The sequence below is a fragment of the Anser brachyrhynchus genome, assembly GCF_964034855.1.
Source record: "Anser brachyrhynchus genome assembly, chromosome: 4".
NCBI classification, from domain to species: Eukaryota; Metazoa; Chordata; class Aves; order Anseriformes; family Anatidae; genus Anser; species Anser brachyrhynchus.
The window spans coordinates 48,372,755-48,385,008 of record NC_137698.1 but is presented as its reverse complement, the minus strand read 5'-3'; the positions used below and the strand labels follow the sequence as shown (position 1 = coordinate 48,385,008).

At 45.9% G+C, this 12,254-nt stretch overlaps 1 long non-coding RNA gene across 3 annotated transcripts in view; it reads left to right on the top strand.

Moving 5' to 3' along the window:
* Positions 1 to 12,254, top strand: part of LOC308194928 — a 350,222-nt gene that overhangs the window by 224,216 nt on the left and 113,752 nt on the right. The window lies entirely within an intron of this gene.

The following is a 12,254-nucleotide window of genomic DNA, read 5'->3' as shown; positions in this document are numbered from 1 at the left end:
AGACACAGTTAGCCTGACAAGATGCAGCTGTACCACCATGATGGGTGTGTGTTCTCCACAGGAGCTAAAAAAAACACCACAGATAGCTCCCAGTGCCTGTTCATAGTTCTTCCCAGTAACTTACCGTGCCATTCCCAATCCATGGGCTGTGAGCAAGTGCCGAGTCCCGGAGACAGCCAGTGCACTGTTAGGTTTGTTTGCCTGTTCCATTTTTTGTGTCTGATTTGTGAGTAATGCCTAGGACAAAGCTGAGGAGAGCGGTGAGGCGCAGCTGTTCCGAGTCGGGAGTTAGTTTTGAGTTCCCTGGAGGAGGGATTGCCATATATAAAACTGGCTGGCATCTCTGTTCTGGGACTGGACAGTGTCCAAACAATTTTTTCTTCTGATTTCTGTTAGTAGTCTGGTCTATTGCACGACCCTAGGTACCTGCCGGGATGCAGCTGAGGAACAGGATTGCTTGGAAAAGTTCTGAGGCCGGTATTTTCATTTTGTTTCCTCAGAGCTCTCTGTTGATCCAGCTAGCTAAAGATTTGATGATACAGGTTAATACGTGTAGAGGTGCATGTGCTATACGTGTATAAACTGTGAATTTCCTGTAGGATGTTTTACCTATGGAAAACTACCAGCTGCACAGGTTCAGAGAATGTGATTCTGTAAAAAGCCCCAAAACTCCCAGTATGTAAACATGCACAGTGCTTGGGGAGAGAGGAAAAGTGGCTGTTGCAAGGAGGTTTTTGTTTCGGTGACTGTTCTTCCTTTTATTTCATCTTTTTCTCTGTTAACATCATCCGACTTTATTGCCTATCTGCCTTTTGAAACACAAATTGTTGGTCCAAGTCCACAGCGCCGTGCTGCTGCTTTTAGTTATTGTAGGGGAAAAGTGCGTGTGCACACATGCAGAGTTTTCTAACTTGGAGAGCATCAACTGGCTAAGGACACTGAGCAAGTTTTTTGTGATTTTTTTTTTTTAAGGCTTTCTGTGCTAAGAAGTATCTCCTTTATATAGATTTTTTTTTTTTTTTATAATTCATCTTCATGTAGAAAAACTTGCAGGCAATTTAAAAAGTCACTGAAGGAGAAACTGCTAGACTTTTGGGTTGGTAATCTGCACTCCAAAATGTAAATGTGTTCGTGAACAGCTCCAGAGGAATCATTCAGTACCAGTGTGGGTCAAAAATCTGCATTTTAAGAAGACCCTTAATATGTATTTACATAATCTGCATTTTTAAAAGTCCTTAATTATGTATTTACATGAGAGATCATAACAGCTCTGAAGGAGCCATTTCTGTCTGCTGTATCTCTCCTAATGTACTTCTGTAAGGGATAGTTTCCTTGTTCACGTTGGTGTTGTGTACCTGAAGGTAAAGAGACGAGGAGTGACGAAGTGGGGCTCTTATTAACAGCAGAGAGAAGCTGTCTGTCCTGCTGTCTTCGTGTGTATGGAACAGTTGCATTTCAAAAGAAGTTTTCTTTAAACAGAACCTGCAGTTTAAATTTACTGTAAGATGGTTTGCGGCATGGTGCTAACACAATGTACATTGTTATGTGCTTGCCACTATGTCCTACTGAAAGGCTTGCATAGAATAAGATCAGGTGAAAACTGGCTGATAGATTTTCATTTATTTATTTATTTTTGCTCTCTGAGGGTCAGAACTTTACTGTAAGCACAGTTCCCTTCTGGGAGAAGAGACAAAATGGTCTCAGCATTCCCATGGACTACGTGTAGGTGCAGCTGCTTGTGGGCCCAAGAAGGGCCCCATACATTTTAAACCCAACCATTTGACTCCAACCAACTTGAATTAAGCATAGTCTGCAATTTAACATTCACTAAGTGCTGTAAAACACTTTCACAAAATCTTGGGGCTGTCCTCCCTCGGACGTAAAGGCCCCATCCAGTATCTGCCAACGCTGCAGTGAAAGAAAGAAGCAAAGGTATGGGGTAAGTGCAGGCAGCTTTCCGCATTTGCCAGGGGGTGCTAGATCTGAAGCCTGCCTATGTGGTTAGACCTGTACCCGAGGTCTGCTGTGGAGAAGGCTACTAACTAGCGTCCTGCCGGCACGCACAGCCACTTGTAGCGACCTGGCTGCTTGGCAGCTTTGGAGAGACTTGGAGAATAGGCCTGCAAGTTGTCATGGATGGGGATTTGCCTGCTGGTTTGCTGTTTGCTTTTCTACAGGAGCCTGAAACAGTCTGGCCCCCATGAGATGTAAGTACTTGATAACGCCCAGAGAAGATCTTTATTAATGTTCTTCATGTTTTACGCAGTTCTGCTAACACCTGCAGAAATGTAGGAGGCAAATTTGTGTCCCGATTTACATAGATGCAGAGCTGTTGTCTTGAACGTAACGATGCCTTCAAACAAGGGCAGGATGGAATTTGGCTAACGACATACTGCCTGATGGTGTCTGTGGAAGGATCTTTGCAGCATGCCCAAGCCTCAAGAAGGCCACCAGTGAGCAGTTTGCTGAGAGCCTCGCAGTACGTTGGAGCGGTTTTGTCCAGGCACAAGCACTCAGACAAAACTCTTTTTCTGCTGGAACTCTGGCAGGGAAAGTTCTAATGAGGGACAAGGCTGCGTTGTGGTGGGTTAAAGGATGAATTCTGCAAGGGACCCCCCTTCCCAGGGCTCGCTCCCTGTTCTCCTGGCTATTACTTCCTAAGTATTCTAATAACTCGAGTAAACTGCCGGGACAAACAACGCCGCTACAAATGTGTCTGGAGATTCTGCATCTGCCTGCCTTAATCAACTTCCTTCCCTGAATATGAATTGAAATAATGAGTCAATTAACGTTCTCAAATGCCAATGAGATGCAAAAGAGATTGGTGGAGGTGGTAGCAGTGCGATTCGGGAGCTGTTCCAGCGCCTGGATTTTAACAAGAATCACACACTGAGCGCGCAACTGATTATTTATCACATGAAAACGTGCCTGCCTGGCGCTTAGCCATGCTCACCCCGCCCCAGGTCACCCAGGGAAAAGATCTCCTTTTAAAGTCAGGCTGTAAAGCCTTAATTGTACGGGGCAGGATAATAATAAGGCCTGGCTCCTCACAGTCCTATAGGCAGCCAGGTAGGCTAAGACAAACACAAAGCCTTCCTAGTTGCCATGATTTGTAGCCACCCACAGGTGGGGGAGTGTTTTGTCTGTGGGCTGAAATCTCAGGGGCCGCAGTTCCTCTGATCCAGGCCCATTGTGGTGTTTCGGCAGGGGCCAGAGGAGCCAGTTGGCCTCTTGGAGCCCGTTGGTTGCTGTGTTAAAGGAGGAGCCTGTGGCTGTATAGATACTGGGAAGCTGGGAAAGGCAGTGGGTGTCAAGCTCGGACTGTGATCTGTGGTTTGGGATGTGACTCTCTTTGGTACCTGGAAAACTCTACCTGAAGGGAGATGCTTTAGTTTCTGACATTGGAGAATTGGCTTCTTCACTGCGACCGTCTGGACACTGGATGTGTGCGCTCTGCTTATGCGAGGAGAGATCCTATGCAACCCATTGAAATGGTGTGGTGTGACATTAAAAAAAAAAAGCCAACCCACTCAGCCTGACATGGCCGTTTATGCATGGCTCTCTTTCTCTCATTTGTTCTGCTATAAGAGAGTCATAATTTGTCCAAACAAAGCTCTTGCTTCCCCATGAAAATACCTGAGACTTCCACTGGTGTTCACCATTTGTCTTAATTCTGTTCCCATTGAAGCTGGAGGTGGTCTTTCTGCTGGCTTTAAAGGGGCTCCCTGAAAAAAACATTAAAATAAAGCAAAAGCAAACCAAGAAGAAAAAACCTTCTGTGTACTTGGTTCTGCTTATGTCCCTGCTAAGGATCATTGAATTCATCTTTGCAACCTGTACAAATTATTTTGGCAAGTGCCTCGTTGTCGTCTTTTTCTTGGACTTCACCTCTGTTCAGGCAACACTTCAACACTTCTTATCACACTTTGCACAGTCCCTCTCATGAAGTATAAAAACTCTGAATTAAAAAAACCACAACTGAAATAACCCTGAAGAAGTGAACATTTCCTTAAAACTTGGCTAGCAGAAGCAGACAGGAATGATGTTTAGCCTGATTAAAATGTGATGCAGAAGGAAAATAGGAATCAGTCCTTTATGCACAACTAAATTGTGTGTCTCCATCATTATTTTCCCTGCCTTTGCATGTGTCTGATTGTGATGGCATGCTAGAGTGACTTGACCTTTAGTTCATTAAATTTTCTGTGAGCCGAGCGTTGACAAGCATTTCTGCACAGCGCATCCCTCTGCCCTTCGCACAGCGCGTGATGAGGTGCGTCTGCAGAAAGCCTGAGACTTCTCCCACCCGTATCGCTGCTGACGGGGTGCCAGTCCCCAGCCACCACAGCCCTGGGAGTTTGCTGCATTTTGTCCTGATGACAGGGGGTCTGAGCTGGTGGTAGGCTAAGCTGTTCTCTATTTGCTGCCTGCTGTTTCGGATTTCGCCAAGATGCGTGGAACAGCAGAGAAAGCCTCCCAGAGATCCATTCCCAGTCTCACATCGTCTGGAAAACATGAACAATAGCCGCAGGACCAAGGAATTTTAGCTGGTGCTTTCTATCCCAGTGGTGTGTTCATATGATTGTCTGTACCAACAGGGACATTTGGACAGCATAAGAGAAAAATATCGTCGTGCTAGTACAGGTTAGAGCAATCCCAGTACTTGGCAGTCGTCACTCCTTTGCGTAAGTGAGGCTGGCGAGCGGCTGCTGGGGTCTGGGTGCTGTGCACGAAGCAGCTAGGCAATCTGCCCCGTTCCTCACAGGAAACTTTAGCAGCCTCCCTCAAAGCTAGTCACGTCTTCTTTTACATTTGGTACCGATGTTTTCTCTTTCTGGTGATGAACAATTCACCCAATGGTCGTCTCTGTGTCCTGGGGTATGGGACAGCTCAGGAAAGTCCTTTTGTGAGCATTATTGAATAATCTGTATCCTATACTAATTAAAATCAGCTTCAGTTGGAATAAAATACTCTTCCATGGCTCACTGAAACAGTAGGAGATATTCCTGTATCTCAGCGTAACAAACTCTGATACAATACCTTTCATTATAGCAAAGAGGACATTTAGGGATGTAAAAAGTATCCAGGAGTTGTAATGGTTAACATTAGCTATTATTAGTTTGTCATTGCAGGTTTCTGGTTTTTCCTAATCAGAAGGAGCCCAATGACTGGCAGCACCAAGCGGAAGAGACCCAGCCCCACGGAGCCCTTTCCTCTTGTGAGTGGCTCCCCTGCCACTTTTGGGAGAGCTTTTGGAGGAAGGCAGTGGGCAGTGCAGGGTGGCTGCGAGGTTGGAGGAGGCAACTCAGAGCTCAGCACAGGCACAGTCCGGGAAAAACCGCTTCCTACTTCGTCAGACTTCGTCTCACATTCCAGTTCCTCCTCTCCTGTCCTCTCTCTCTTCTCCACAAAAATAATTTTGGTTGCTTTTCATACACGAGATTTGCTTTCTTTGTAGTAGAATCTCAAGGGGAGCTAGGCAGTGTAAAAAACACCTTCCTCTTGTTCCTCCAACTTGCTATTTTGTGCTCTTTATTGCTGTAGTGGTACTTGATGTTCTGAGTAATATCCTTGCTTGTGGGGTTTGCCTCTCAAAATAAATAAAAGAAAAAAACACAGTGTGGGGAGAAAGGATGCCTTTTTACCCCATCCCTCAGGTGGGAACCTCGCGTGCTGGTTGGTTGTGATTACCTTTGTGTGCGTGATTCTGTTTGTGACAGGAGCAGGGGCTGAAGGTGAGCATCTAGCACGGCACAGATTTCCCTGTGAGGTGGTCAGCTAGGCTGGTTGACCCCAAAACGAGAGTGCTGGCAGAGTGCTGGTCAAATCTGAAACCCACTTCACTCGTGAATAATTTGTGTGCAGAGCGTAAGTAACTGCAGTTCGAGGATGTGTAGTGGCAAAATGCCCCCGCTCAGTGCCAGACCAGGTGGTGGAGCTGCTTCTCAGTGCTATCGTTCGTCTCCTGGACAGGCCTCCCCTTACACTTACTCCTCTACTGGATGACTTAGAAAAGCCTGCACAGAATTATTCCACCTGACAGCAGCGGCACAGCATCCAGGTAAATAAAGATCACAGTCTGGTTGAGAAATTAAGTTGGATCTCAGTCAGATCTAATCACAGTTACCTCTCTGAAAAACTTCCATGTCAGCATGTGTAAGGGTTATATAGCATCCTTTCTCATGGCGTATCGTAGGCAAGGGGATGATCCTGTATCCTGGGCTTGGCAGGGTATTTGCTACTCTCTATAGCTGCTGTAGAGTCAGTCCCTGCAGCGTGCAAGGCACTGCTGAAAGACTGGTCTGAAAACTCTGCTGAATAATTCCTGTTCACATGGCAAAAACAGAAGGGATTATGTTTTCAGGAAAAACATTTACCTATAAGCAGGTTAGAAGCCTGAGTCGGCTCAGAAATGAGGCTTGAGATTTTTGAATCTCATCTTTTGGAAACGTTACCCTGATGTCTGCAGGCACAGCTTGTGGCAGGTGGGAAGAAGCATTGAAGTTTGTCCACTTCTTAAGTCATTTCAGCTGTTCCTGCTGATTTTCTTTGCTTAGTTTTCTCTCTGACCCTAAAACAGCAGCTGGTGTGATATTTGCATATTGTTGGAAAAATGGCTAAGAAGGCTGGACCCTGCTATGTAATGGCCTTAAAGATCAGCATGATCAGATGACTTCAGGAATCTGGAGCTGCTGCCAGTGGGGTTTGTCTAGCCTTGCGAGCACCCCTGAGGCCACCTGCTCCTCTCTAAGCCAAACAAGCAGAGCACAAAAATCTTTGCAGCAAGACGGCAGAGAAAACCTGTGGCCACATCCATCATCGTTGTTATCTTAGAGAAATCAAGCTTCAGACAGAAAACAAGAGAAGTCTTTCCTAGTGGGAAAACTGAACTCCTCTGCAGCCCCTGCAGTACTGTCCTTAAAACCCAGTCCTGGGCAGTGAAGGCCCGTGCAGGACCTCAGCACACACGTGGTGCTTTGCCATCGCATCACCTGAGCAGCACACAGCCCTGCCGGGTCAGTAGATGCTGTTCCTGTTCTCTCTGCCATCTGTTACTCCTCAGTCCTTGCAATTAGAAGCGGGGCTGGTGCTGAAAGCTTATTTTCCTTGCACTGAGTAGTGAGGGATCTTGATTTTTGAGGGGAAAGAGGTAAATAAGCAATAGTGAGACTTTGAACCCCTTCTGTTAAAAACATTTATCTGGAGTGCTCTGCGTTGGTGCCTTGTCAGGGTAACAGAGCAAGAAAAGCTTAGAAAAAATGTTTTCAAAAGAATAGACTTAAGTAATGCCAAGTGGGGGTGGGTCTTGTAAGTGGAGACAGTTCTTCCCTTCCTGATTCTGTTCAGCACCTCCCTGTGTATGGGTAAGAAGGGGCAACGTGTAAAACGTTTTCAGCTGTTTTCAGTCTCCATGCAATACAGAATTGTTATTTATGTGTTTATTATTAAGTCTTTCAGTGACCTTGTGCAAAACTGCTAAGGGTTTTTCTCTCATTAGCTGTGCACCCCCAACATTTTCTAAATTTCAAATGTGTTGTAGCTGACTGGGGTGGAGGGGAAGGCACTGACCTACCTGCTCCTTCCCCAATGTCTTTTTGACTACTTGAGTGCCTTCTTGCTCTTTATTCCTTCCCAGTTAGAAACATGATGTTTTCCCCTGTCATTCTTGTGTCATTTTCAACCTTAGATACCACAGCACGGCCTCTTCAGTAAGTGTAGGGTTCCCACAATTCTAGTAAGCCTTTGTCATTGCTTCCTACTTCTGTGTTATTTCTTCCAAAAATGACTTCTGGTAAACCCACAATTGAAAGGAAACAAACTTCTAGGCTGGCTTGCTTCCAGCTTTGTCTTGCTTCTCTACCAGCCACCGCTATCTCCTGGCAAATCAGGCAGCAGCATCTGAATAATGTCTCGTGGGTAGAGGCTGCCCCGACCCACACTGCGTGACATCATGGCGCTTTGAGGGGACTCCATCATATGGCACATGTTGCTGGCTCCTGACAGCAGTGTATTTACTTCTCCTAATTCTGCTTTTTTTTTTTCTTTTTTTTCTGGGAAGACATTTACACTACATACTTGTACTCCTTTGATCGTTAAAACTAGTCCAGAAATGTGGTAGCAGTGAAGAGCATGCCTGTGAACCGAACAGGTAAAAGCTTTCTGCGGCTGGCCCCCAGAATTTATTTGTAACCAGTTGCATGTGAAAGTGTGATTCTTTCCAGCTTCCTCCCTGGTAAATAATGAACTGTATGTGGAACACATTATTTCTGTCTGTCAGGAGGCACTGCCTAATTGCAATGGGAAATGTAACGTTATCCTTTAACTTAACATTTATGAAGCAATTTGCTATAGAAATGGGGATTGTGTGATGGCTTGCTTGAAAATGCACACAATTTAAGAACTGACAAATCCAATTCTGAGGCAGAGGAGGAGCATGGTGATATTTTGGCACTGTTTAAATATTCACTCATTTGCCTGCCCTATCTGTGGAAATATGCTAATGGTTATTGCTGTAGCCTTTGAACTCGCAGGGCAGGTGAAGCCCAGAATGCCACCGCGGCATTGCCAGTGATTCTGATTGTAGCTGATAGATGCAAATTGCTTTGGCTTTGATATTTGTGTTTGATCTGAAATGCTGTCTGAGTGTGCAGGGTTTGTGCTAAAGATACAAGAGGATAAACCTCTGCTGCAGGCAGAAGGAGCTGGGATAACAGGTTCACCTGCACCAATGCGTGGAAGCGAGCGCAGGCTGCATGCTCTGTAATACAAACATGAAATGAAAAGACAGGAGGCTATTGTAAGACTTAGAGTGGAGTTTCTTGAGCAGAATATTTCAGGTGAACTTTGGCTAACTGGGCAAACTGGGTTGCTTATTGTAGTTGTGGTAGACAGAGAAATGGGGGGCAGCCACGTGTGAGTCCTGAGAAAACTGCAGAGGGGGAGTTAGGAGAAAAACCTGCTAACACCTTGCCTTTTCGCTCTGGTCTGCAGGCATTTTCCATCCTCCTAGACCTGGTCAGTAGTTGAAGAGTCTGAGTCGCTCAGTGGAGATGTTCCTCTGGGTGTAAAAGGGAGCTGGGCCTTGCTGCAAGTCTGCAAGCAACAGAATACAGAAATGTGAGGCTTTTGCCCTCACGTGTCTGGTTCACCTCGTACCATTACACTTCAGATGGTTCAGCTTTCCCTTGCCGTCCCTGCTTCATCTCCATCCTTGAAATAGCTTTTAGAAATGCACTTTTGATACCCAGCAGCAAGAGGTGTTATTTCTACCAGGATAGATTTTCTGTCTTATTTTCCCCTGTGCCTCTATGTGTTATTACAAGGCGGAGTAAGTGATACACCGCACTACAGCTCAGTGGATTAGTCACTGACCTTTTACTTGGGGAATTCTCTTTGATTTAGCCGTCGTGCTAAGTGGAAGTACAGAACTGGTTTTGCGCTCCTCTGCCGAGCAGAGTAGCTGACAAACTTCTGCAGAATTTCCTTGTGCCCTTTTTTGGATCGCTGCTCTTCCTTGGTGGCCTTGGTTTTGTCCTGGTAAGTCTTACTCTCAAGTGTTGAGATAGTCCAGCCAGGGCAAGACAAGGCAGCTGCCTTTGCGGGATCCTGGAGAACAGGCGGCTCAGGCTGCCTCTGCTTGGTGAGAGAGGCAAGTGGGACCCACTTTGCGTTATTAATTATTTAGCCCTGCTGGTCTGTGCATCAGTTACTGACACTTTGCACTGTCAATACCAGCCTGTAACACTGTGTTGCAGATGACAAGGTAATTTTCTGCAACTACAAGTCCTGTTAGCCAGAGGATCAAAGTCTCTTGAGGAGAAAGGGGTGCACTTTAAAGCTGTCAGAAGCAATCAGAGTAACCTTGCTTATCATACAGATTTTTTTTCCCTTTATTCAAAGGCTACAGACAAACTCTGGAAAGAAATGAATATGAAAGCCATCCTCTTTACCGCTGTCTTTGGTTGTGTCTTTGGTTTGGTTTGTTTTTCTGTTCTGTATAACAAAACAAGGAAACACATTTAAGAGTCGGCCTATTTAACCTGAACCCAATTGCAAAGCAGTTTGCACAGGTTGCCTGTGAGCTCTGAGAGGAGGTACGGAGGGCTATAGTTTGGAATTTGCTGCCAAGAGATGGATATCAGCCACTAAAACACCTGCTGTGTTGCCATCTCTGGTAGGTGCGCAGTTCTGAAGTCAGTCCTGGTCTTTGTCCTCATGGTATAGCCCAGCTCTTGTGCTTTTCATTGCTCGACCTCAAACCGCTTCTGATTTTTTGTTAGTTAAAAACAGAGGTTAAAAAATGGCGGTGTCAGCTGAAGCCAGCTGTCCTGTGCTGCTCCCTGGGGCTGCGTGAGGTAGCAAGTACTACGTTCACATATTACTCGGCAATTCAAGTCTCAACCCCAGGTCTTGAGATTCAGAAGGGCCCTGGTAGCTTCACAGTTTGTGTTAATTTTAGTATCTCACACCATACTATAAAAGACACAGAATTCAGCTAAGCGTGGTTAGAAAAAGAGCACTATGAGACGCTTGGCACAGCTACTGGTTTGGGCTGCTGACTCTCTCGTGATGTCAGTAGAGGTCCCTGAAACTAGAAACAGATGTAGGAACTTCTGCAGAAGTCTTCAGGAGCAGGTGGCTGCCTGCTCTGGAAATGTGGAATAAACTGGGTGCCAGTTTGCTGGCCTTTTTTGGGGGGTGTTTTGTGAATCACAGACATACAACATATTGGGCAGACGCAGAAATACATAGCTATTTGTAAATTAGCCATATATATCCATAGTAATATTTGCAAGTGCTCCTCGCAAATTAGAAATACAAGTCTCATTGACTTGCCATTTCACTTAAGCATTTGGCAAATACCTCTCAAAATAACTTGAGAGCATCTTTTCCAGGGAATATAGGCTAATGTGCATCCTGGGAATCACTTGTGGCTTATTCATATTAAGTGCCCAACATTTAATTCCAAATTGATCCAAGTTACATGCTGTTTTGTGATGCAGCAGTATCACAGAGATGCTGTTTTGTGCTGTGTTGGGGTGGTTCAGGTGTTCCTACGAAAACTGAAGAGAGAGGGATACCTCGGGCAAGGTTTTAGCCCCTTCCTTGGCCAGCTGTTACGAAGCAGCTTTGAACATGTGAGAGTGGGAATACAGTTGCCTGAACTAGGTGAATTGATGAAAAGGCAATAAAAAAGGAATTGTCACTTGTGTCAATTTTGGATCCTTTGGGAGTTGCTGATGCTGACTCATCTCCGTTCTGTCAGGGAGGTAAGAAATATATATCAGTTTCTGATTTACCAGGCAGACAGATGACAGACACAGGAAGAAGGAAGTTAAGTGCGTGATTTTGCTCATTTTGAAGAGGGAATGCTGGCAGCTTGATTTATAGACTGTGCTACTTGAAGTCTGAGGATTAGGAGCATGCTTGAAAGGTGGAAGGAGGTGAGCAGAGGGCAGACCTGACCATCAGGGAAATTAATGGAGGACAGTCCGTCACGTCACTAATGATGGCAGTGACACTTCATTATGCTGCTGCTGTGGCCTGCGGTTGATGCTGAGGGAGGGAGGAGATGCTGTTCTGTTGTGTCAGTGCAGCCCGCTGCACCCCGCTGTCATTGCTGCTTCCGTGGCAGCTGGCTGCTGGAAGAAGAGAGGCTTTTCCCTGTGCCGCCCATCCTTCCTTCGTTGCTGTTTTGTTACTGTTGTGGCTTTTGCAAATGCAGGCGTCAAAAGCAAAAGGCAGGGTTTGGCACAACGGCAAGCACCCTCGGTGAGCTAGGACAAGCAAGAGGAAAATCGGAATCCCCGTCGGCTGGCAAACAGCAGAGACTGCAATGCCAAGTGTGATGGAGTGCACCTGCGGGAGAGCTTGCGCTGCGCTGCAACACGCCGTGTCAAACCTGAGTCATGTCCCCCTGCACAACTCGTCTCAAGTCATGGAGGCAGCCTTGACTTCTGGAAATGGGGGTAGCAAATATCTGTCGGCAGATACGGCTCTGGACTTACCTACAAAACAATAGCGATGACAAATGTCTGGCAGTTAAGGTGCTGGAAATGTGCAGGCATTGAAATGTCCTTTTTGCATGTATCTACACACAGTCCTGCTGTCTGGTAAAGGCAGGGTTACTGTATCCAGGGTGGCCATGAGAAGGGTGGAGGAAATGGCAACAAGGAGGTGGCAGTGATTAAGATCTGGCTATCAGTGTGACTAGGTTTTCTGCCCCCTTGATGCCAGGTTCTGTTAGAAATACTACT